Source organism: Falco cherrug, chromosome 12 (genome assembly GCF_023634085.1).
Source record: "Falco cherrug isolate bFalChe1 chromosome 12, bFalChe1.pri, whole genome shotgun sequence".
Taxonomy (NCBI): domain Eukaryota; kingdom Metazoa; phylum Chordata; class Aves; order Falconiformes; family Falconidae; genus Falco; species Falco cherrug.
The window spans coordinates 17,984,138-18,009,570 of NC_073708.1; the positions used below are offsets into that span (position 1 = coordinate 17,984,138).

At 36.9% G+C, this 25,433-nt stretch overlaps 1 long non-coding RNA gene across 6 annotated transcripts in view; it reads left to right on the forward strand.

Moving 5' to 3' along the window:
- The window catches only part of LOC114017630 (uncharacterized), a 520,469-nt gene that overhangs the window by 107,964 nt on the left and 387,072 nt on the right, over window positions 1-25,433 (forward strand). For 4 of the 6 annotated variants that reach the window (XR_008734646.1, XR_008734645.1, XR_008734647.1 and 1 more), the window contains one exon: window positions 19,751-19,854. The exons of the other annotated variants lie outside the window; for them this stretch is intronic. This is a non-coding gene — a long non-coding RNA (uncharacterized LOC114017630). The remainder of the gene's footprint in view (window positions 1-19,750; window positions 19,855-25,433) is intronic. 6 annotated transcript variants of the gene reach the window in all.

Genomic DNA, 25,433 nt, shown 5'->3' on the forward strand with positions numbered 1-25,433 from the left:
TTCTCCCTTACTAAACCCACTATAACTGAATGTTTGCTTTAGTTTTAATTCAATTTGTTATCTTATACATTGTGGGCTTATTTTTTTCAAGTTTAAAATTTATTTATGGGTTAAAATGAAACAGAAGTCTATTCATTCCTCCTCTCCCTTTGCACCCCAGGCTCAAGGGATATATTTTTACATCACTCACAGTCACCTATGATGATCTGTTAACAAGAATTATTTGGTTGAATTTATGTTTTGATGAAGTTGAAAGAAATCTATCGTGATTGTCCAATGAAGAGTTTTTGCCCGAACATGGCAAGTAAATATAAGAAAAACTACGTTTGCTCTCCTTTTATAGAGCAATGGCTCTCTTTTTCTGATGCCCATCTTGGGAAGCTGTATAACAATTTCTGTTACTTGAATGAGCTATCTTAAGTAAGTTGCCATGTTGTAGTTTTTAAAGATATTCTGGCTGGTCTGGAAGTGGATTTTTTTTCATTTGAGGGCAAGTTTGTGAAGCAAAGAAGCTCTGTTGTGGATTCCATTTTCAGCTGTCTGCTATAAATTTACAGAACTCCCTCTGAATTTCATGTCTCTGTTTCACATGCTAGGACATCTAGGACTTTTCTGTTCTCAAACGTTATTGACCACTGGGTTATTCTGTTTGAATGTAGTAGTCAGAACTGGCTTACAGATTTTTCTTATAACAATTTGTGTGCAGTTTTACTTGTATTTTCTTTTCAGTTTTGTTTCCCACCTTGCACTAATTCATGGCTGAATACCAATTCTTAATATTGGTATAATGGTGGTAGGTTTGGGGTTATGATTAGCTTCTTTTTCAAAGGAGATGTAGCTCCACAAGGGAAGTGCACATGAATAATGGGGTGATAAATAGCATGGGAAAATAACCAGAAACACTCCTGCTTCTTGCTTTTGGCACATAGTCTATCACAAGCAAAAGCTCTGGTCTGTAGCATTATCTGGAGAGCGTGAATGAAGATCTTCACGTTAAGTTTAATGCCCAGGTCTAATCAAGTGTCTTAGAGTTGGCTTCAGAACTGGAGACATGTAAGGCTTTAAAACTGGGAATCATGCAGATAGTCCAGGTCATGTGACTGGAGCAGATGTTGACTAAATTATTGTATTTGATGTCTTGTCTTGCCCTCAGGATTTCTGCTCTTAATAAGGATTATTTATCCCTTTGATTTTATATAAATATATATATGTAAGAATATATAAGAATGCAACATAAAATTTATTTATTGAGTTTGCCAAAACCAGAAATGCTAGGTCATATCATGCAAAGCAATAAGGGCCCTGTTAGTCATTTGATGTTTTGCACTGAATTATCCTACATTATGATTTGTAGCTGCATTAATTTAGCTAAATGTGGTTGCACATATAGTTGCCTTGCATTTTTCCTTAAACTAGTTGCTTTCCCACTGAGTTCAGAAGCCTCTGACTTTCCTCTCCCTGTTATTACTCACACTTTGCTACTTAGTTAATGTGCTGTGCTGTAACAATGTTACTAACTACAGAGTATGCCAGGTGTACTTTCCTTTTTGACAACAAAAGGCCAGATGACAAAACTGTTTTGTTTCTATGTGTTTTTCCCTGAAAACTTACTATAAAAAAATCAGTTTACTCTTGCCAAATTAACAGTTTAATATAGTAATTAGCAAGTTCTGCCAAAATATCAGTTCCGGCAAGGAATTGCATTTGGGAGCTCTTCTATTTTTTCCCTTAAGCACTGACCACAGAACTTAATTAACTTTCTTTTCCGTCATAAATTCCAATGCAGGCAATGACCACTGTGTCCTCCCCCACTCCTACATTCAGTTATGATAAATTGTCCCTTAGGCAGCCAATCTGGAGGCAGGTGCCTGTATGAATTTCAGGGGTTATACATACTGTACTGTCCATAGGGCTGATTAATAATGATCTTTCCACTGAACCCCCCTTTTTTATTCTGTGTTTATGCTTCAGTGAAATAGGGAGACATTTATGGTAGAATGAGAGGGTTCCTCCCCTCCCGATTATACTTCTCATTTAATCTGTTTTGGAATTGATTTGCATGTGCGTGCTGCAAGGTATCTGCATTTAACCCCTTGACCCACATGACCATTCCTGTGGTTTCTATTGTAAATATAACCTTTGCCCCTTTCCTTTTCCTCAGTAACTCCTATATTTGTAAAATTTGCATCAATATGTTTACTCTCCTTGCATTTCCCCTTCCCTTATTGTCAGTACTGCATTTCTAGTCAGCTCTAGCTGGACCGGTATTGCCCAAGAGTTTGTGTAAAGGGTCTTGTATTTAACTGGTAACTTTGCCTGCGAGGTTTTCATCCATAGAAATCAGTAAAAGTTCTGACCAATCTGAATGTTTCAGAAGACTCTTTCTAGGATTCAGTCTGTGTCTCAACACACACGTTTGTAAACAGTGTCATTAGACACATAGGAGCTAAAATTTAATCACAAAGCAATGGAACATAACCTATTACGTGTCTGTGGCAACATATAGATGCTGCAGTGGACGTTCTGCTGAATTTCCTGGCCTGCAATGTTCTTGCAAAGCACTGTGGTATTGTGCAGGTGCACTAGCCTGGGTTTAAACTAGGACAGAGTAACTCAGGACCAGCACTGCCATACAGTATTTACTTCTGGGTCTGGGTTTAGCTCACTGAAAAGTCTCCACGCCACACTCCTTTGAGGTGAGAGTATCTATCCATTGGATCAGACGTCTTTGCATCTGAAGTATAGACAAAGCCTAAGTTACTTTGGAAATGAAAAGTTGCTTTCTCCCCAGATCTGATCATTAGGTATTTCCCAAAACTTTAGTTCTTCTTTATATAGAAATCTTTCCAGGTCTCAGATAACCACTTCCCCTCCCCTCCACCCCCCGCCCCTGTTTTTGAGCTCTGATTATTAAACTAGAACTATGAATTAAGGGTGGGAAGGATGACCTCAAATTAGAGAGAGAAAGAGAATTTTTTATCTTTCTTCTGCCTTAATATAACATTGTGGGGGGGTTTTTCTTTGGTGTTATTTAAGAATTCTGCTGATTCTGAGGAGACAATTTCATTGCACTGTTTGCAAAATTGCCCTTGTGTTTCCTTTATGGTGGCTACCTTTTGGTCCCCAAACTGTGTGTGAATACAGCAAATACGCAATTTTTGTTTGATGGAATTCCCCAGTGTCTTGTTGAATTTATTGTAGCTGATCACTGGGGAAAGGATTTTGGCTGTGATTGACTCCTGTTCTTTGTTTTTTTCCAGCACTAGCGAATTCTGTCTTTTCATTCAGTGTCAAGCATGCTGCAGACCTTACTGGTTTTGATACACTGCTCTATCACCATTTATTTTAATCTTTTTCCTTAATGTTTGGTCTTCAGGGCCTTTGCATATGTTAGTTCTGTCCATGAAATTATTATTTTCAAGTAATTTTCTTATCTTCATTTTTTTCAGACATTGCAAAATATTTATGTCCTGTTCAAGGCAGTTCTTTTTCTGTCAGCTGTTTTTTTCCTTCTCTGTTCCTACTACTTGCCTGCATGACAAAATACTCAGGAAGAATGACAGAAACGGCAATGTGAACCTCCATATAGTCTGTTCTTCTTGGTTCAAAACCAAAGCAATCATAATTAAATCAAGCTCAGGTGTCTTGTCACCAGATTGCCAATGAGTGTTTTAATTACTGACAGGTTCCAAAAGGGGAGGGGAAAAAAGCCTACTTGAAAGAATAAACCTTGTTACCTCCTACTGCTGTATGTGTCTTCGTCGTGTAAAGTAGTCTATTTGACTTGCCTCTTGAAAATATCCTCATGAAATTACTTGATAACTAGTGGAGGGTTAAACTGAAGTAAAATTAACTACAGCTTGTGATTCCTTTCGTTTTGCTGGCTAGAATGTCACTAATGAGAGGTAAGATGTTTAAACTCCTTGCATTTTTCACTTATTATACAGGTCTAACTACAGTTTGGTTATTATCCTGCATTCAAAATAAAAGCAGGACATAGAAAAAAGTAGATGTCATGCTGAGCCCAAACATCAACAAACAAAAAGCTTCTTCAGACTTAAAGGCTTCTCTCTGATGTTCAGATCAGCCCTTAAAAAAGCATAACAACAATTAATGCCAGGGGGGTTTCTGAGTTACTTTTGATAAGGACACTCCAAAGCAGGAAGAGTTATGGTAGGTGGTGTAGGTGCTGTTCCCTTGTTTAAAACAGTCATATTCACATGCCTTGGAAATGAAAATTAATCTTTCTCCATGGAGTAAGTTAGCTTGTTAAAAAAGATGCTGGATATTTTTAAGGTGCTTTATGATATTGTATCATAATGGCATAACAAGTGCAGTCTGTACGTAGGAAAGGTGCTTTCTGCTTGTTGAGGTTCTTTCTAAGGATGAAGGAACCTTATGATCTTTACTGACATTATTTATACTATATTAGAGTGGAGTAGTAATCACCAGTATTTTGTTAGCAACTTGCGCTTACAGCCTGAAAATCCTTACAACTATCAATAGCAATGAATTCAGTATGCGGTATAGTTTTAATTGCACGTAAAAGAACCTATTTGCTTTTACCACTTGAAAAGCCAAGGACTAATTATTTCCATTTGGGTATTATAGTAGCAAGTTTTGGCTTTTGCCTCAGGTAGAAAAGAGAGTTTTATTTATCTTTTTTTAGTGCCTGGTGCTTTTACTGATTGCAGAATTTGAAATGCAAGAAGGAGGTTCCAGTTACTTTCACTGTAGCTGTCTGTGATTGGACTGGCTGTGAACCCACTTCTAAGAGAAACTGCTATGGTCTGTGTTACTAGCTACATTGCGTGTACTACTGGCAGCACTAATACAAACTTGGCTATGCCTCTATTTGTGTTATTAATGTTTAGATAGATCAAAATGCATTCCAGACTGAGTATGTACTTTTCATTTATATACTCCCTCTGTTTATAGGGAGCGCTGGGCAATGAGCTGCACCTTCCCACCATATTCTTACTTGAGTGTCCTTGTTCAGATACTTTTTCTCCTAGCAATTTGTTTTTCTGCTGCAGAATATCTTTAGATGAGGATACAATGTCATTGTTAGGAACTAAAGTAGCAGGGAACTTGGTTGTTGTAATTCAGAGTAAAATTTGTTCCAGCAAGTCCTAAATTATCTAAAATGCTAACGTGTGAGTTTTTAATGAGATGTTTTTTTGTTAAAACATACCTTGAAATGTGAATCCAATAGTGAAATCTTTAGTGTGTTGGGTCCAAAGCTTTTTAGATCATAAGATCTTTAAAAAGCAGCACAACCTATAGTTTTATGTGAGGCCTAGGTTACCTGTTGTTCAGTACATTACGTGGGGAGTTGATGAAAGCTGCTACGTGTAAGAGCTGTCGTTCATTTAGGATCAACATAAGAAGCCATTAAAGTGCTATGTAGGAAGACAGCTGAGACACCATTGAAAGTCTAAGCTAAGGCTAGACCATACAGGAACTGAGCTATGTGCAGGAAGGAGTTTATTGTGGACCAGGCACAAGGCCAAAAAATTGGGAAATTCATCCTTGTGGGGCAGGAGGAAGAGGACATTTGAGTGCTATGGATGCAGGAAAGAGCAACCAGAGCCAGTGTGGCGGAGGCAGAGGGAGGATGGGCAGGAAAATGAAGATACTTCTAACATGATGCTGAAAGAAAGCTCGAAGGGAACAACCCTTCAGCATAGGTTAGAAAAAAGCAGCATACTACACTGAGCAAATGCTGTTTCCCCACTGTGTTCATGGGAACAGGACATACATATTTTTGAAAATAAACAGCTTTACATCAAAGAAATACCTGACTCTGTCATCAACTTCTCCATGTAAAAGGGAAAAGAATACATAACACGCTGAATGTTTGCAACTGCTCTGATCAAAACATAGCATTATTTATCTCTCTCTGCTTTTTCTAAAGAACATGGGAGGCTGTTGAAGCTACCTGCTGAGGGCCTTATGGCAAAATTTTTAAGGTATTTAAGCTCCTGAAGGTGTAGAGGCACCTAGTGGAGTTTTTAAAAACACCCAGGATCCTAACTGTCGTCACAGACAATGGCAATTAGATGCCCAGGTGTTTTAGAGATCCAATTAAAGGGCCTCTAGGTCTTTTGGTGCTTTGGAAAGGATGCACCCTTGTCCTTGATCTGAGCTGCTTTTGACTGTGGACATTTTATGGCTTGTCTCTAGTGCTGACAAATATATTGGTCTGTTCTCTCTATTGCATATTAATTCCAGGTGACAATAGAAACAGGCCACATATTTTGAAAAAAAACCAAACAGGGCTTTAAGTGGTAGCTCAACTCTTGAATGACTTCTTAGTTTCCACAGTTCTCGGGGGTCTTGATGATAGAAACAAATAAAAACATCCACTCAGCTTCATGCGTGTTGTGATGCAGGGTACTTGGGAATGACATACACTAGTCAGGAGTCAAATCTGAGTAGTGAGGTCTTTAGCAAGGAGCATCAATAATCTAAATGTAAACTGTTTCTCAGTGTACTAAAACCCTGCCATTATTAACATAATCAACATGTCAGTGTTCTCTCTGAAATGTTTATTAGATGCCGTTCTTCTCACTTTCCAAAACTCTTCATTTTGCGCAGAAGCCACTATAGGTTGCATGAGTTGGGTTTGGCATTTTCATTTTCTGTATGCAGCCACATCTTAGCTATGTATTAAGACCACTTAAAAATGGCAATTTATTCTGAGGATAAATGCACAGTATTATACCCAGGTAGAATCTATGGGATGCATATCTTAAAATGATTCGTATATCTTACCCCAGACATACTGTAAGAGTAAGTAATACTCAGTATTCAGAACAAGACAGAAATAGTACAATCTGGCCATGAGTGAATGAAAGCTCATCATCTTTTCAGGAATTCTTGTGTGTTGGCTTGCTCACTGAAGGAGGTAGGTGTCATCATTGTTACTTTTAACTGGAAGAATGCAGAATATTCTGTTGTCTCCTAAAATCCTTTTGTAAGACCTGCTTTCTGCATATCTGTGGCATCTTAGTAATTCTGAACATGAAAAAATCGTGAAGTTATTTTCTGTGTTAATTTCAGTAGCTGCTGTTTGCCATTTTGATTATATTGCCAAATTTTGAAGGTCACCCTATTCTTAGCAGTCCCATCAGAACAAAGTGCTAATGCTGACTTTTTCTCCAACAACGCAGAGCTTTAACTTGCACACAAGAGGAGTTCATCAAAACTTTATCCTCCACTGAGTATTATTGCATTCGTAAAGATAATATTAATATACAGTTCTAATGCTCCATGGATCATTATCTGGCAGTGGACCAATAACTGGGTATAAAACATTAACAGCTAAAAAGGAATACTGATTCCTTTGGGCTTATAATTGTTGTTCATTACAAATCGCTACCAAAATAGGTCTGAGCTGATTCATAGAGAATTAAGTAGATTTGGTTTAGTAATGTTTTCAGGTTTCTGAATAAATTATGAATGCATCTTGACTGTTAGAAGGAGCCACTGACATTATGAAATGGTAATGAACAGATCCGCAAGAGAAAAACAGGCTCAGCTGATCATCCTGTTCAAAACCTATTAGGTCTGATGAAATGAGAAGATTTTTTCCTTCCATGTATAGATGTGCAACAAGTCATAAGTTGTGGACTTCAATAATATATTTTCTTCACAAGCAATAACACAGCAATTAGGAAGTGCTCACTGAGGTAGAAATAATGGTGACTGCTGTGCAGATTAGCTTTGCTAAAGGGAGCTCTCAGACATACAGTAAAACACCATATTCCAGGTTCCTGTTGGTGTGTAATTTCTACTTTATTTACTTATCATCTCAGTTAAAGAGGACTCCTGGCAGTAATGAGGCTACATAAATGCACGTATAATACTATAAGATGTTACAAATTATATAAAAGATAAATCTAATGATTACCTATTATAATGACAGTGCAATCACTTGGGAAATTGTACAGTTCTGAGAAGCCCGTGGCTGGCAAAAATGCCACTGCACAGTGTATTTGTTATTTCTGAGCTTTTGCTTCTGCATGATTGTGGGTAAGAGATGTGTAATTCACTTGGAAGGGAGCTGCTAAACACAATGGCTCACAAATCTTTATCTAGTACAGCAATACTTAGAAGTAATGTGGTAAGTATGAAAATAAAAGTCCTGAAAACTTGGAGGGGGTTTCTTGCTGGAAATTCCAAGTAAGTGTTACTACTGTGGTAAAAATGAGGATAACATGAGTGCCAAAATGAATCTCTCTTACTGTAACTGCCTTAAAAATAAACATGCAAAAAATGACACATACTGCAAGTTCCATCACAAGAAGGTATGTTCAAGTCCATCGCTGCTAACTCAGGGAAATGGATATTAGTATCTCTGAGCCCCAGCAGAGTTTCAATCTTTAAAATCTGCAAGGACTCTGACTCTGATGCCTCTGATGTAGAACATTAAAAAAAAGTCAAACAGAATTTAGTCTTAGATTAAACATAGAACATTTAGAATATATGCTTACAGTAAAACATTTGTAAAATAGCAAATGTTAATTAAAATAAATTATAATTAAAAAACACTTCAGAAGTGTCAAGGTTTTTTTATCTTTCCTTTTATGCTGGATGATAGTGCCTGAATCCTACCCCCTCCTCCTGTGACGACGTTTACAGGATTATATATGTAATGTTAGATGCAAAGGCAATATAGGGATCTGTTACACAGAATGGTATGAAGATATTAGAGGCATTCTGTGCTGAGTAAGTTATGATATTTGGGTAAGTGAAATATGTGAAAGAGAGCCAAAACTAAGATTTTAATAAACAAGTGTCTGAAGTTAAGCTGTTAAATGTTCTCTAAGAGCTGAGCACTTAGTATTTAAAATCTAGGTGCTTACTAATTTAAGAAACTAAACTTGAATTTACTAACTGTAGCTATGTTGTGTTGTGAAATACTGGCTTTGAAGAAGACATAATGATTTGTGGGTGGTTTTTTTTATTATTTGGGGTTTTTTAAGAGAGAACAAAGAGGGTATCAGCTCTTCCAGTATTGGTAGATTGTAGTAAGGTGTAGACTAGAAGTGAGTCTAGACTCCATGGACATTTTGGGTGAGCCCTAAAAATGAATGGCAGGGAGAGTGGAGATGGTGTATTCATGGTCTCCGCTTTATGTGGTAATGCTGCAGCGATTGAAACTGGAGCTGCAATGGAAGGGTGCCAGCAGGACAGCACTCTTGTAGTCTGTCAAAAAAAATACTTGATTTTTATGGCTGGTATGTTACAGACTTGCAGAAACATTTGATAGAAAAGGAAGGGAGAGAAAGTCAATGACAACACAAACATTATGACAAATGACAGGGACTAGCCTCCCGGAGCTGAAGAAGGAGGTGGATAAGACACATTTGTATTTGAGGATACTCTGTTTATCCAGGGAAGATATTTACATCTCCAAGATATTTGTCTGACAATGAGTTCCTTTCTACCATCCTTGTCCACCTCTGGAAGGTCTAGATCAGGGGTAGATTTTTTCCTTCTCTTTTTTTTTCCCCCCCTCCATGAATACTTCTACAATGAAGGGCACAAAAATAGAGCCCTTTATGGAGATACCTAGAAACAGCTGCAGTCTCTCAAAAAGGAAATTTCTGGAGAGGAAATGAAGGCACTAATTAACAGGTGGCAATGCTCATAAGGGAAGAATTGTTAAGGTAATAAGCAATTGAGTAAAACTGTCAAAATTTTGTCTGATAAAGGCCTCTATATTCATTTACTTTGCAGAAGTATATGTATTGTTAAAAGGTATGACCCGAGTTGTTAGGTCTTGCACTATATTTGCATGTTTGACTCCCAGAGAAGACTGAAATGGCATATTCTTGCTCTCATTTACCAATCCCAGTACTTTGAGATTTGCTTCAAACTGGTGAAAAGTCATCAAGAGAAAGACGAACAACTGATACGGCTGTGTCAGCCTGTTTTCCTCAGAAGCCTCCGTTTCTGTTTGCATGGCATACATTTATGAGTGAAATGCCCACTTAAAAAGCTCTTTCTTTTGGCCAGGATTTATTTACTGCTTTAAAAAAATGCAGGAACCCCATCTTCATTAACAAGTCACTTTTGTAGAACCTTTAGTGTCTCCACAAGATGATATCAATGTCACAGTGACCCAATTTTTACATGGCAGCCAGAAACTCTTCCAGCAGCTCTTGGTAAGTGATAATGTCTTAAACTAAAAGGTGTAGAAGATCCCCTGGTTGTTTCCCTGCAGTGACAGTCATGTGATTGCCAGCTCCTGGCTGAAGCAAAGAAGATGCTGTCCTCACTTCCACACCAAGTCTTGCCTGGTTTGTGAGGTATAAACTAATTCCCCTTCATGTGTATATATCTGGTGGTGTGGAACTATACTATCAAGAAATGTATGTCTTCAATAAGGCATGACAACTTATCAGCACTATAAACTACAGATTATACCAGTGTACTGTGCCTGACTCAATCTCCCTGTGTTAAATCATGTCAGGATCTGATACTCACTGTTCCATAAAAAAGAATAGAGGGAGCCAAAATATCAGTGCACATAGGTATATGCGTGTATATAGCAAAAAATTATAAGTCATTTAGAGACTCTAACAATCCCTGCCCAATCCCCTGGGAATAAGTTTTTGCCTGGTTAGTATTCCAAGGGAAATGATAGAAGGCCAGTCACCTGGGACATTTGCAGCTAGACCAGACAAAGCACCTCAGCATTTTAGAGTAAGAAGCACTCCTGCCCTGGCAGAGGAATGTTATTAATGACCATTAAGTCTTGTGCATCTATAAGATAAATTCTGCTCAACACAGATATGCCTGAGTTTGTAAAATCGCTGTTCTCATTTTACAGTGTCCCTTGTTATTATTTTTCAAGATCAAAGCCATGAGATGCAAGAGGCAAGAAATACATAAGTATAAGTAGTCCTTTTTATAAAAGTTTAGGAATTAGAAATCTCACATTATATAAATCATGTGGCTTAATTATTGCCTTTAAATGTTATGTTACAGTTATGTTTACATTAATTCTTAATAGGTCTGATTTTTTTTCTTTCTGAAAACATAATTGGAAACAATATTTTTCCTCATTCTAATTAAAATATTTTAATAAATGTTTATTTAGATACTATGTCATGGAAGGTTGCAGCCTTGGCTGCCTAATGTAATGTAAAAATCAATTAGATACAGAAAAATATCTAGTTTTAATTTACAAAGACTAGATATCTGCCTGATCGCTGCTGGGTAGCAATATCCATAATGTTTTATATATTAAAATAGTAATGATTATTATTAATCATGGACGTGCTATAGTATTTACCTATTCATATATTCAAAGGTAATCTGTTTCCTTGAATGCAGCTTTTGAGTTGCCGTATTGTATCATTCCTTTACCACAGTGTCTTCTACAGTGGTTTGAAAGCAATTTCTAACATGCATCATATTCTTGAGGTTTATTTGTCTCATGCAGAGATCTGCATGCAAACATTGCTGCATATGTAAGCCTTGTAACTAATTGCATGCAAAACAATGCAAAGATTTGAACACTGTACAGCAATTAATAATATCTCTGCTAGTGTAAGTATGTTTCCTTCTCCCCACACTCTCTTCCTCGGTTGTGCCCCCCCCCCCCCCCCCCCAACCATAAATCATTTCCAACCTGTCAGAATGGATCTGTGCTGGCAAAGAAACAAGGGTAATGTTTCAATTTTCTCCATCTGGTAAGATATTTTCTGTTAGTTTTTCTCCCTCTCTGTAGTTATTGAATTTACTTGAAAAAATATGTATTGTAGACTAATAAGATTCCCTGAAATAGAGTGGAGGAAGCATGACCTGTCTCCCGCTAAATCTGAGTTTGTGTGAGATAGGGTAAATTCTCTCATGTTAATATTATGAAGAGGTGTAGCTGAGGACCAGACTGCCTTCTTGCACCTCCAGAGCAAAGGGAAGGATGCCGATATACTGGCAGAGAGGCTAGGATTGTGGCTATAGATCTGTGAGTCATTGTACTCTAAGCACATCATTCCATTCTTCTCTGTGTACAAAGTCAAGTAAAAATTAATTATAAGAAAATGCTTCTTTCTTTTCCTAAATATCAGTCATTCCAGCATCTTTTGCATCTATGTCCTTTTTGTGGCTTAAACTGCAAGCTTAGTGGGTTACTGGATTTTTTTTTCTTCATTTATGTTAAATATATTATTAATTACTTTTAAAAAATAATTCTGCATGGGAAAAACCAATATCCTCTCTGAGTACCAGATCCTGTGTTCATGACAACCCTTGTGAACAGTTCTCTGTATTGCTGTGGGAGTCTCCATTACAAACTGGCTCACAACCAATGTAAGGTTTTTTGTTATAGCCATTAAAATAAAACTTAAGTTTACTTACTTGCACAGAGAGAAATTTTTGGTCCTTCTGAAGTAACCACATCCTTTACTTGTAGGATCCGTAGACAATAAGAAATATCTGGATGTACAAAATAGTAAATCCTTTTTGAATAGTTCAAAGCCCCAGATCTTGAAGCATAGCATCCCTTGGGGGAGAGGTACAGCAGGCATGGGTTACAAAGATGGACTTGGCAATGAAGCTCTCTTCAGTGCTACTACTCCAACTCTGGGTGAGAAACACTCTTCTGGGGAGCTGATTCATGTCCTAAGTGGGAGAGTTCCTCCCTCTTCTTGCCCTTGCTTGTTCCTTACTTTATACGGTCCAGCATTTATCTGAGGATTTTAGCCAATTTGTACTACTTGTGAAATCCAAGTGTTCGGAATTGAGTTGAAATTAAGAAATTATATTAAAACTATGATGTACTTTAACACCTCTGTCTGTTTGTTTTAAATTTACCTTTGGGTGTTTCTAGCCCTTTTGAGTACATTCAGTTCATATTTCCACGTTTTACTTCATGTTTGAGAAATCTAGACACTTTTTTAATGGAAGCTCAGATTCACATTTATTCATATGATTTCAGCAGTCAGGGCTTTAAGAAAAATAGCAAATATCACAAGATTCATAGGAAGATAATGAGAGTTGGCAACACTATCAATTTCCTCTGAGCATACTTCTATTATAGTTAGGTTATTGGACAGAGTTATTTGTTATTGCAAGGTTTCCTCTATATGGAAAGAACAGAGAGCCTTGGTCTGAAAGAGAACAAAACCCAAGAAGAAGCAGACTTAAATTCTCTGTGAAAGAGCAGAGAGACAGTGTGCATGTGCATGCATGCCTCTGTCTCCGTGGATAGCCAGCACTGAACACTGAAAACAAAATGCTGTTTGACTTAACAAGTAGGGAGAGTACTTAGAAATGTAGAGGCACAAAAATGTCCATGCAATTTCACAGCTAAATACACCACAATTATAATCTAATGCAATAACAATTTTAAGGGTCATTTCATAGTAAGAGATGAGATACCTTTTGAGTGGTAGAAAGCTCCCACCCAGCCATCACCTAAACAATAGTTACGGTTCCCTGGGAAGGGAAACATTTGGATGAAATTGCTGATACAGGGACAAAATACTTTTTCAAGTGTTTCAGTGGTGTACCTGAAGTTCTTAGAAGGTAAGGGAGACTAATATCACACATCTCCATACACACCTGGAGTCTCAAACTCAACATCCCTATCAAAAGGAAGTTAGTGGTTTTTTAGTTGTGTGTTTGATATCTATTTTTTTCCTATTTATTATTGCTGTTGGTTTTGTTTAGACTTTACAGCTCCACAGTGCACTGTGCACAATGTTCTCTGTGTCTGGAAGGAAACCACGCATGTCCCAGGACATGAAGTTATAAAACTATTGATAAATAAAGGGTAACTTTACTTTTTAATGATACCGAGGCATATATACATATGGCAAATAGTGTACCATACTTAAGACATGAAAACTCTGGGTAAGGTCCTAACTAAAGACAGAAGTAATGGAAAAACTCCTTTTATCCTGTAACTTCAGTCTCAGCATTTTCCATTTTATGTGTTTGCAAAGTCTGTGTAAGTGTTATTTGTGATGATGTTCATTTCAGCCCCTTGGGTTGCTCTGTGGTCCAGCAGTGACTGGGAGCACTTCAGAGACAACACACTTTCAGGTGTCACATTACAGCATCTCCTCTGGCTGATGAAAGAGAAGTATTAATAAACTCCAAAAAAGCCTCATATCCAGTACTTTCAGCACTACAATGCTGTTCATTAACATGTTTGTAAGCATCAATAGATGCCTCCAAAAGAGACCAAAAGCAGCCAAGATAGAGCTCCTTCTTCCAAACATAAGCAGTGGTATAGAAATATTAGGTTTGAAAGGAGAGTTCCATTCTGTTTCATGGGTCTTTCAAAACAACGATGTAAGTCGTCATTATTAAATCAAAAAGACACGCTCTGTGTCTGCCAGCCTTTATGTCTGCCAATCAGATTTCTGGAATACTGTGTTTTCCCTTATAAAGCTAAATTGTGGTATGATGGGTTGAGAAAGGCAGAAAAGAGGAGAAAAAAAATCGTTCAACTGATCAAAATATAAATCAGGAATTGTTAAAAAACGTTCATGAAGTATTTCAACAAATTTTCAAAATTCTCTTTTGTTCTGCTGAGCTACAGCTCTCATTTTCTGTTTACCCAAAGTATGTATTTATTTTTATTTAATATTACATCTTCCTCAGAGAATGTTAACTGACTTTTCAAAAGGCAAAACAAAGTAGAAAGGGGGCAGTTGTTAGAAATGTCGTATAAAACTGTGTGTGCATGTAAAAAAAAAAAAAAAAAAAAAAAAAAGGCAAACCGTGCTGAAATTTATGTCAGTTTAAAATACTAAGGAATTACAAGCAAGTCATTGCATTACTTTAAAAAGAGGTCTTCCAAGGCAATAAAAAGCAGGGATTTGCTTATCAGGATTGTAACTACTTGCCTTTGGAAATGCATGATCCCAATGGAAGTACCTGAGATTTACAAGGTAGCTGTATATATGTAGTGTGATGTATATTGTGTTTGCTCAAGAAAAGCATTGTAAGAGCCAGCTACTTGAGTTGTTGGTTCATCTGTGGTGCTTGGGACATAAGTAGGTCCTAACGCTGTTCTTTTCAAATGGGTCTTTGTTAGATGTTTCACACCATAGAAGTCAATGAGACCGAAACATATGTTAACTTGGGCCTGTACCTGGTTTTGGACTTCGTAGTGTTTGCCTGAAGCATTTATGAAGGCAAGATCCCGGATTCTTGCTTTTTTAGAAAGTTATTTAGACTGTAATATTGCAGTTGGAGTAAGTACTTACTAAACATTATCATTCCTAGCCAGTTTTATTCTTCATCTACTGTTCAGTGAGATAATTCTAAATTCCCAGGCAGATGTACAAACCCCAAAGCGAAACACTGGCATGTCTGTGAAGGAGTGACAACAGAGTGTTTGGGTCAGGGCACTATTCAAAATACGTTGGTTTCTGAATGCTCCAGAAATGCAGAAACACAGCTGCGAAATTCAGGATCAAATTATAATCCCAGCTTTGCTATCGCTGCCAAAAAGGGAAGTTGCCTTCACCTTCCCAGGCTTCCTCCTAGTTATGAAGTCCTGCCCCCTCCTTGCACAGGCTCTGGCGCCTGGAAAACTCTGCTAGACTTGATTTCGTAGCCTGATTCTATTCTATCCGCTTTGCTTGCTGGGTCAGCTTTCCACTGTTTCACATAGCTGAAAGAGCTCAGGTCCAGGAAGCGCCAGAGGCAGGAGACAGAAGTGCGTGGTGAGGAGCACACAGTTGTGAGCAGATGGCAAAGTTGAGCTTTTCCTTTTTCAACAGCAGTAACCAGTGGGATCAGCTCACCCTGTAACATGTGGCGTCACTGAAAGTGGCAGGTTCACCTTTGACAACATCTAGTTGCAGCAGCTTTGTTTCTAATGTACTTACAACTGATGCAGATATGATTACTTTTCCCAACATATATTATCACATTGGAGATTGATGTCTGATCTAATGAAGGGGGATAGTAAAGTTACTTGGTGTTATCTGTGATCAAGAATGAGAATGCTCGTATTTTTTCCCAGGTGCTTTTTTGAACAGGCTGATTTCTGACATCTTTTAATTGTTTTCCTCTTTTATGAGTGCTAATGATCAACCAAATAACCACGTGGCCAAAAAAGCACATTTTGTAAAAAAACTTCTGAAAATGCTAGTGTTAAAGTAAATGGTAAATTTCATTTTTAGGAACTGGACCTTAGCCTTATGCTCTGTTGTTCTGAGGTGGGCAAGGTTATCTAGTTACTCCACTGCACAAATCTCTTGTTTAACATATTTCGGTCTGAAGTACATTTCAATAATCAGACTGTAGACATCTCTAGATAGGTTTATAATACAAAAGCTGATGGAAGGAACTCTACTAACGATACAGTTACAAGAAAGTGCCGGAAAACCACACTAGATCTAATTATGCTCTGAAAAAGTAGTTTTATTTATAGTTTTGTTTTGTGCCTTTAGTGTTGGTAGCACATCTTGGAACTATGCACAGACTACTCAGAATTTAACTTACTCAGTCAAAAGCCAGGCCAGTGTTGTTTATTGTGAGGATTATACTCATGCTTACTGAAGAATTCACTAGCACCGAGTTTCTAATTATAGTTTTTATCCATGCAGTGAGATGTTTTTCATATTGCCTTCTGACCACTGCCCAGCTGGAAATCATTTCAAGTTTCATAGGCTTTCAGTAGTGAAGACTAAGAATTTTTTAAGATGTGTGCATGTTTAGTACATTTGCACAGCTCTTATCATTACATTAGAGTATTCACTAGGAATATATTGTACATTTCTTATTTCCTGAGGGAGTTAATGATTCGTGGGATTTTGTCCTGTAGCACTTACTGTCTGGCCCAGCGGTGACCTTCAGCATCATACATGAAAACAAGATCTATGGTACAGAAAGTCATTTAGGTAGGATAAAGCAAACGCCAGAACTCTCCACAGTAGAGTTACAATTCTGGGGAGTAGGACAGCTCGTATAAACAAACACCTAGCTTGCTTTGGCTGCAGTTCTGGCTAGGTCAGAAGAGAAGAACAGAAGCAAATTTCTTTAGTGCTTTTTTCAGCTTTAATCAGAGGTTCATTTGCCATGCTGCTAGGCTTGGGGAGGAGGGCCAGGCACATGCTTCATCCAGGTATATCAGAATGACCCTTTTCTGTGGTGTAGCCATGTAAACAAAACTGGTTTGCTACTTCTTAAATTATACACTTTTTTTATTGCAGAATATGCAGAATATAAGATGATAAATTCAGCTGCCAGCTCTTTGTCGATAAAAGGGTTGGAATATTCTTATTCATAGTAAGGACATTTTTTTTTATTTTCATTACGCTCCCTGCCAATTTTTGCCATAAGATAATGTGAAATCTGCTGTGTGTGGGGTTTCTGTAAACAAAACAGGGCTTAGTTTCAGGAACTCTCAATAAACAACTATTACACTTTTCAACAAGATGTTTTACACTTTAGAAAAGTTTGACACTTACATTTCCCGGCTGCCTGCTTTCATTGTTGCTCTTAAAGTTCTGCTTTAATTTCTCTGTCGTGTTTTTGGACATTTTGATAGTTTCTAATTTTAACTTCTTGGGTGAGATTTAAATAGTAATATTTTCTTATTTTCTATAACTGTTCATTGTATGTGTGTAGATATAATTTTATTTTGCTATATGTTGGACTGGCGATACTCCGTTATTTTATTGCTGTGCAAATTCAGGTTCCTGCCGGATTTTCCTTCCTAGTCTCCCAGTGTTTTTCACAGACAAAGTTCTCCTCATCAGTGGAAGCTGATTGACCCAAGGGCCTAAAAACTTTATTTTACCTATTAAAAAAAATACCAGAAGAATGCAGCACAGTTAATATGGTGATTTGTCTTTGCGATTCATTTCAATACCTCTCTTATCTGTGGTAGCACTTAGTGCGTGTGTTAATGTAGTACATTTAAACATCAGCAGATGGGGCCCTTGTTTCCTTTGAAGAATGGTTTGTCTTTGAATTTTATTTTTTTAATGTCTGTGGCAAGAATGAATTTTTCTTGTTCTAACACATTAAATTAATGTAGTCTTTGTAGCAGATAGGGATCTAAACGCAGATCAGAACGCCTGAACTTTAGTGGGAAGTGAATGTTTCCAAATCTAACTGGAGATCTAATTTTCATGGCTGGCCCTTATTTCTGTAACTGACTGAACAAAAACCTCAGCTTTGAACACCTCAGAAATTTTCTGGGGTTTGGAAACCAGCTGTCTGCCTTGTGGTTGAATCCATCTTTCTACTGTATTTCATAAATCTTTCTATAGGTAAAAGAATAAAGCAAATTTTTATGTCTTCTACAGAATAGGCAGCGCTTTTCAAAGTTATTTGCAAAATGCAGTTTCCTTTTTCCCAAGGTGAAGTAACATAAAGGCTGTATAAAAGTGAAGAAAAAGGCATTGTAGAAGCAAAGCAGAAATCAGTGTAGAGACTAATGCCTTCTTTTAAGTGTTGCATCTAGAGGAAAAGCATAGGAACATGCAGCTAGAGGTAGCATATGTTTTAACTCAATTTCCTTGCTTTTGAAAGACTTGAGTTGTAAGTGGAAGGGGCTGAATACTTGAATATGGTCATTTTTTTTCTAAGCTTGGTTGTCACCTTAACTGATTCTGTTAGAGCTAAAATACATGCTTTTTATTTGTGAATAAAAAAATGTGTGGAAGGCAAAGCAATATACTCTGATGCCTTAACCAATCTTATGAATGTATTACAAATTTAAACTTGTATTTTGCAAATGGGTGTCTCATAGTTTGGAATGACTTTATCAGAGTTGTTAATCTTTCTGATCTAAATAAGAACCTTATTTGAATGTGGCTATAAGGTGCATTTTTAACATAATGTGTCGTAGAGGGCCAATCTTTCGTATTATTAACTTGAAACACCAAAATTGCTCCTTCTGTGCCATTCTGATCTGTCATGTCGGAATGACTGCTGCTTGCTTATGCGAACTTCTTCATGTGGTACACTTGTGTACTAACTTACAGACGGCAGGTTTGTTATTTGGGGGAAAAAGCAGAATACGTAATAAGTTTTAAAATTCAGCATGTCAAGAAAACAAGCCATGTTTGAAAGAGGAGTACACAATTTGCATTTGTTGGATATTGTACCTCTACCCAAGGGTTGATACTAAGGGTTAAAGTAATGCTGTTTTAAAACTGAAAATTACATAACATGGTTTCTAGGTAAAGCATGTCAATTTGGTACATCAGTTATTGTTGTTTATACATCAAAAATTACAGTGATGCAGCCATGATTTACACTTACTCTTTACTTTTTGCATATGAGACTTGTTATTAACATTAAGCATATTTTCCACGTCTAATGGTGCAGGCCATGCAAGGCCTGTCAAAAATTACTAGTATTTTAATTCTACTTTTTTAACTCCATTTTTTTTTTTTTTCTGGAGGTATGATTTATTTTCCTGAATTCAATACGGAGGAAATTTCAGGAACACTTTGCTGGTTGCTTGTTTTGCTGATTTGGCTGCACAACTGATGAACAGTATGTCCTATTGAAAGATCACCTAAGCATACCATTCTGCTTGAATTAAAATTATTTTATCTGCATCATATGTATTATCTGAGCATCTCAATGCTTCCCTGTATTTTATTACTGATGTTCTCCTATATATTTCTCTGGGTTGGGCCAAGTTGTTCTGTTCTTAACACAGATACAATATAGGGGAAATAATCTGATCAAATCATTGGGGTTGTACTGGATTTTTACTGGTGTAATTCCATCAAAATTTTGTTCCCTGCAGACATTGCACATGGCAGTGTTTCAGCTCAGAGGGAAAAATTGACTTGCACACCACATTGACTATATTGGCATTTTCTTCCAAAATGGCAGTGGATTATTTTTCAGGTAAGAAAGAAATGACAATTTTATTTGTACCACAAAACACTCAGGAAAATATTTTTCTCTACAAGTACATTTTTCTTGCTGTACACATGAAAAGGAATGTTTTTCAGGTGTGCGTACAGTATATAAAGAAAGAGAAGATGTTTAGGTTAATTATGAGCTATTTCTTATATAGTGCATTAAATAAGTAATGTAAAGAGAAACTAAGATCCAAGGATACTGTACAATTGTCTAATTTAAATTATTATTATAGTAGCTTATTGATCTTTTACTCAACACTAATTTTTATATCTCTTTTTAGCTGTGTATTCATCATGAAAATTATCAAATGAAATTTGAATTTCTGTTGCGCAAGGGGGAAATGAAAGAGGTTTAAACCTTTGAGTAGGAGGAAGGGAGGGAAAGAACTAAAAGGGAGGTTATTTTTTTAGAAGTACGGGAGCTCTGCTTTATTTGGAAACTGAGATACTGCAGCTGTTTAGAGCAACTTAGATCTCTGGGAATGCTAATGGCCATGATTTGAGTGTCATTAGAAACTGTTCCGTACATTGTTAAGTATAAAAAAGTGAGGAAGGAAAGGAAAGGGATTTGAAGAACAAGGCCCTTTTAGAGACAAATATCTTATTCACAGTATCCTTATCTAGGAATTTCTACACATGTAAGAAAGGAGTAACAATCGTTACTAAGCATCCATGAGACTATTTATCTAATTGTACTTCATGGATCTTCTAGAGTTTAGCTTGCCATTTAGTGCCCTCTCTTTTTTTCTGTTAGAAATGTATTCAAATAAAAATGCAAAATAAAATGTGAATTGTGCAGGTTAATCTTAAGGTTTGCTCTGTAGCTTTTCTCAAGAAAAGTTCTGTGGTGAATTTTTCTAATGGATTTTGATTTTGGGTTTTGTCTTCTTATAAGGCCTGCACAGAATACATTGAATAAAACCATACATAGATTACCTCCCCCCCCCCTCCCTTCCCCCAATCTGATGAGCAGTATGGGTGTGGTGAACATATTCCTGTGTGCTGTTTTTCTCACTAAAACGTTGTAAAAGCCCTTGCCACAAAGTATAATGGTGAAGGGCTGTCTGACTTAACTCAGTGTAGGGTAAATTTTGGAGCCCAGTGGGGATGTTCCGTTCTTTGCATTTCTGAGGCTGTAGCTCTATGAAAAGGGTGGAGGCTTTAGGTGAGAAGGGCTTTTTTGGGGATTTTCTGAAGGAGAGCACTATGCGCTGGTGTTGTAGGAAACTCCCAAACACAGTGGGTCAAGATGCGAACCTCCTCCAGATCAGAGTCTACATCTGTGCACCTTTAATGAGGGAAAGTTGGGTATATTTGGTATATTTTTTTTTATTCCCTGCAAATCCTGTTCACCTTAAATTTGTATAAGAGGGACTAATGTAAGAAAATACATATTTTTATTTACCTTTTGGAGCATATCAGCAGAACTGGTTGTGCTTAGAACCCTGCCTTACAGAGCCTGGAAGTTTCCTCAGATCAGGAGCTCTACCAGAACTGGTGCCAGAGCTGACATGTTTGTTGTGTGTCACTGGATCTAACAAAACGTGGCAAGCTTCAATTCCAGCATCCTAACACTGGGCTCTTACAGCTGGATTTTAAGTAGCACTTAGCAGTGCTCCTGAGGATCTCAGATGATTCCCAGGGACAATCTGTTCAAGACTGCAGAAATTTTGACATTATTAATTGTAACTTCGGATTGTCTGACTTAAAACTTCATGTTTTAAAACTTTATTTACAGCATGGTGTCTTAGGTTGGTTTTCATCAGTGTTCTAAATGAGTAATGTTTGATGTTTCACAATACTTTAAATTAATAGATAACCATTTACAACATTAACACTACCTTAATGAAGATTTTTGCTTGGTATTACAAACAGCTGCTGGAAATACAGTTCATCTATCATTTATAATCTTTTATTAAATTCACACCTGGCAATGCAGCTATAGTTAAAAGTCTGTTAATTATGAGACCTATGTTTGGGAGGCCTGTAAGTCTCATTTCCAATCTTAGCAGGCTAGATCTTTGTATGCAATATTTTCACTAGGGTGGACTTCTTTCTCCTTGAGTGGGTCAACATTTAACTTCTTCCCTTCTTGATAAATAGGTAATTACTCCAGAATTACCTGAAGATGCCAAGTAAGAAAAGGGTTGGGTTGGGGATTTTTTTGCCTTTTTATCCCCTTTTTTCTAAGCAGTCTTTGCCTGGATGCGAAAACAAATAACAGAACAGAGATGAAAAACAGTTCATAATAAATGATTTAACATGTATAACTTTTTTTCATTTGCGAATTGTCTGTGAGATGCTTTTGATTCTCTCAAATGAATTTGCTATTCAAAATTATTCACCAAATACTTTATCTGAATAATTTTTGGTCTGGAGATTGTTGGCAAGCAGATTGTTGCATGTATTTGAATTTCTAATTTCAGATATCACTCTGTACATGTTGATTAGATGTAGTAACATTTATGTTCCCTATTTGAAAGAGTAGTTACTAGAACTCTTAAAAGGAAATTTCTAACCTGAATCCTGGTGGTTGAAAGTTCAGAATTATCAGCGAGTACACAGTCTCCAAGTGGATGGGCTGGTGACTGCTCCTTGAGCGTAAATTCACTTGACAAAGTCTAGGTCTGTTGCCTCTCTCAGAAACAATTCTTGCAACAAACCACCACAAATTCACCCCCAAAAATTATCTATGCAAAAATGTGCATATATTAAAAAAAGTATTAACTTAGCTTGGTCTTATTTTATTAATGTTCTTCATTTTTAAAATCCAGTAGAGGGTACAGATTGCCGTTCTCAGGGAGCTGCCATTATCATGGAAGATCAGGCTGGAGGCTGCTAAGAGGATTGGAACAGCATACAGGAGATGAGGAAATGGGACTTGAAAGGGAAAGCAGAATATTTCATAGTAACAGAATAAATAAACCTGTCAATTTAGGGGCCACATTAAACTGTCCAGTATTACATTTTTTTTAGGCTGACAAATCTGATGAAGAGTATAGAAAGGATGGATGGGCAGAGAAAAAGATGATTCAATGTATTGTTCTTATGTAGCATTTTCAGACAAACTATCTCTAACCAGTTTACCAATAATGAGATATTACTATATGGAACTCAATACGATAGGTTTTACATTTGTCATGCAGGAAGACAAGACAATATCTTGAAGAAAGAGAGATGGAGAAAATGATGAGGAGTATTAAAGAAACAGTACAAGTTCTCTTGTAGGGAGAGAAACAGAAAAGCATAGAAGAATGGCTAAGAATGAGAGGGGATAATGCACACAGTGGAACTAGAGCTGACCCAGTCTGATATCTGAAATGTATCACAGGAATGCTTGCTGTTGTAAAGATGATGTTGGCTGGCTTCCAATAGAAGTTAGTCACTCATTTTTTGCTTCATTTTGTGACTTTGAAAGTTCTTGTTATACTGTTTTTTGTAACATTTCATTGGTTTTCTGCTACAACAAATGCTTTATCTGTCTTTGTTGGCACTCTATTCCATACCCAAATGGATGGATTAGAGACAGGCAGATTCTAAAGAGAAAGTTAAGTCTTGGTTTAGAAATGAATAGCAATTTCTTAAGGAGGACTGAAGTTTTAAACTAGATGAGTTAATACATTCCTATGAAAGAATAACTCCTACATATTAAGTGTCATACTGATGTGGTAGAAAGAGGTGCAGTGGCCTTAGGAAACAGATGTAGTGGCCAAGTAGATTCTCAAACTAAGTCCAGAAGAAAAATTGTCACTGAGAGTGGGCTTTGTTTTGCTTTAATAAGTAACTTGACAGTGATTGTGGTGGTTGTCACACTTCTGGACTGGAAAAAGTCTGTAACCCTTTGGAGATTGCTGATATTTAAAGTGACAGAGCAAAATCATAGAAGATACTGATGTATTAAGTAAACTGTTGAGTAATATGTAATTATATTTAAAAACATGATTAATAGAGCAAGTAATTTTGGCAGTTTTTGCTGGCGAGTAAACAGGAGATCTCAAAGAGAATTATGGAGAGGGAACTTTAAAGGGAATTTGGAGAGGGAAAGAACGTTTAAGGCTCAGGGCTGATTTCAAGAGTTTTAATCTCTTGAATTAGTAGGGCAAAGATTAACTGTGGCCTGGCTTTACATGCCTATGCAACTCCACTGAAGACAAAAGGAACTGTGCTGACACAAGTAAGCGGAATTTAGATCCTCCTTGCAGTAAGGTGGCCAGCATAGTAGATGGTCTTGCTAAAATCCAGTGCAGTACTGAAGCTTGCACTTTTTCAGTCTTTTCCTAGCTGGACTCACTGTTCACTAGAGATTTGGTTTCACAATTTTTATGCATTTTTTTGAAAGTGCACTTTCATAATGAGCCTCTTTTCTTCAGTTCCATGTGTTCTTGAAGCTTTTCAGATCTTCCTAAGCACTTTTGTGAATCTTTTTATGTACCTCTAGTTACAGCCTGATTACAGAATGTTTTGGATGAATATTTGCAGTTTGGATGAATAGCTGAAGGTGCACCAAATGGTGGCATTCAGAAGTATTTGACCAAGAATGATTGACAGTGTCTGTAACTACTTATTATGTCAAGGCTTCAGCACACCGATTGATGGGAAATGATGTATAATAAATTAGAATGATCACACATCATTTCCCATCGATTGAAATGCCAAATCCTTTGATGGAGTAATGAGTTATGGCCAATACTACTCACTGTCTTAGTGGGAGATTGATTGCATATCCCTTCATCAATGTGATCAAACAACTAAGGAATCCAAAGTACACATGTAGCATGCAAGTTCAACTGTGTTTTCAGTATAAAGTGAGAATAATACTGTAAAGTCAGTGTTGCTTCTGTGGTACTATCAGTGCTACCTGGGTATATGTGAAACATGAGCAAACATGAAAATGTGGCCAAATTCATGTCATACAGACACATTAAATAAACATAAGCAGATTTTCTCTCTGTTTCACATAGCAACAGAAGACTAGGGATGAGATCTAACTTACCAAAATCAGTTATACAAATAATTTCTAGTTAGGAAAATCCTAACTAATGAAAACTCAGTTCTTGCTTTAAATTTTTCATGAATTGGATGTCCTTACAAAAAATGAAACTTAATTTGCTCTGGCTCAGGAACGAGTGGGTAGAGCTGTATCTCCAGGAAAGTACATGGACCCAAATTAGTAAAAGGAAAGGGAAGTTTCTAGGAGTCTGCTGAGAAAATATATTCCTTTAGAATTTTGTATTTTTTTTCCTTTGAGAAAGTTCTTCATCTCCATCTGTATATTATAAAATTAATTAATTGTACCAGCTAGTCTCTCTATTCTTCTTTCTCAGGAAAGATACTTCAGTGCAAACACATGTGTACACATTGTGTCTATTCCAGTGTGTTATTACTTATATACTCAATTTCAGTTTTACTTCACATATAGCAGTACTCTCCATGAGCAAAAAAACCCCACCAGAAAACATTGGTTAACATACAAGATGATGTAACTGAAGAAAATACGATCTATAACAAAAGAAGAGTATGAAGAGCTTTTACTTGAGCTTATGGATTGAACATAGAGGCCAT